Source organism: Chaetura pelagica, unplaced genomic scaffold (genome assembly GCF_000747805.2).
Source record: "Chaetura pelagica isolate M959 unplaced genomic scaffold, ChaPel_1.0 scaffold420, whole genome shotgun sequence".
NCBI classification, from domain to species: domain Eukaryota; kingdom Metazoa; phylum Chordata; class Aves; order Apodiformes; family Apodidae; genus Chaetura; species Chaetura pelagica.
In genome coordinates this window covers 2,598,084-2,599,459 of record NW_009951919.1, presented here as the reverse complement: position 1 = coordinate 2,599,459, position 1,376 = coordinate 2,598,084, and the positions used below count along the sequence as shown (strand labels likewise).

The window sequence follows — 1,376 nt, the reverse complement described above, 5'->3', positions numbered from 1 at the left end:
CAGAGGGTTTTATCCCGGCTGCGATGGGCCCCCCCGGTATTTCTACTGCTGCAAGTTCTGCAAGGTAAGCGGGGGTCTAAAAATAATCGCCGGCTGCATCCAAAGCCCGAGAGGATTCGTCCTTGCAAAGTCACCCCTGAATGGCTTCTTTCCTGGACACCTTCACAGCCAAAGAAGGGCGAGCGGGCTCCCAGGGTTTGTTGGAAACCCCAAAAGTGGCTCGGTTGGTCTCTCTCTGCTGTGTTTTGCAGAGCAAACAAGGCCTCTGCAGCACAGACCCCATCGCCACTGATTCCCCCCCCCCGGCTCCTGGACTGGCTGAGCCGCAGGGCCCAGCGGTGGCGGGGAAACAGAAACCAAAATAATCCCCGCGAAGACAAATCCTCTGGCTTTCGGCTGGGAAAAGCCCGGAGAAACCGGGCTGAGAGGGAGCCGGGGGAGGGGGCGATAGGAAAGCGGTGGGGTCCGTCCCAACCGCCCCTCGCCCCGTTTCGGGTTTAACCCTGCCACGGTTTCATTTAAAATTCGGCCTCTAAGACAGGCTGGGACACAACTTCAAATCATGTTGCACATCAGCTTTCGTCGGCGTTTGTAAATTGAGATATATTTTGCATTTTAAAAAACCCCAACAAATGAATGTGAAAGGTATTTTGCAGCTTCTCGTCGGAGAAAAAACAGGCAGGTCCTCGGCCCTCCTCCAGCACCGAGGGGTCACACACAGGAGTAGGGCAAAATGGAGCAAATCTCCCTCTCTAATCTCAAATAATCCCCTCTAATCTCGGAGTCCCTTCCAGACGCCGGTCCCTAACTTTGTTTGCGAATCAGGCTGGGAGGCACAACTCAAACCCTGTTTATCACCGGGTGCCACTTCGGGACCGACTCTTGCCGCAGCCACTCTCTAGCTTATAGGACCTGATAAAACCCCACAGAGCATCAACAGCTATTTCAAAATTACAATTAAATAAGAGACAAACTCCCCCTTGAAAAGGCTCTCGGTGGAGAAGGGGTATCTCGCTCCTTCCTGCTGCTTTTGTTTCCTTCTCCTGGCTTCTCTCGCCGTTCTAGCAATGTTGCTACTTTAATTAAACACAAACTGGGAAACCACAGTTTTCCCTGCAGCCCTCGCACATGGTGGTCAGGGCGCGGGGACCCTTTCCAGCTGGGAAAAGCGAGAACCCTCTCCGCGGCCGCGCACACCCCGTCCGCGGAGGCCTGCGCTGCCTGCGCGCGGCCCCACGCAGCCTCTCCTGCCTTGCGGGGCTTTTCTTTCTTTTTTAAACTTTTTTTTTTTTTTTTCCTTCTCCTTCTCCCCTCCCTCCCGTCCTTTGACAGAGAGATCATTTTTCCGTCTCTGCACCACCCGAGCTGGAAAATAA

General features: G+C 54.0%; 1 protein-coding gene across 1 annotated transcript in view; it reads right to left on the bottom strand.

The window, feature by feature from the left end:
* The window catches only part of PITX1 (paired-like homeodomain 1), a 34,617-nt gene that overhangs the window by 32,389 nt on the left and 852 nt on the right, over window positions 1–1,376 (bottom strand). The window lies entirely within an intron of this gene.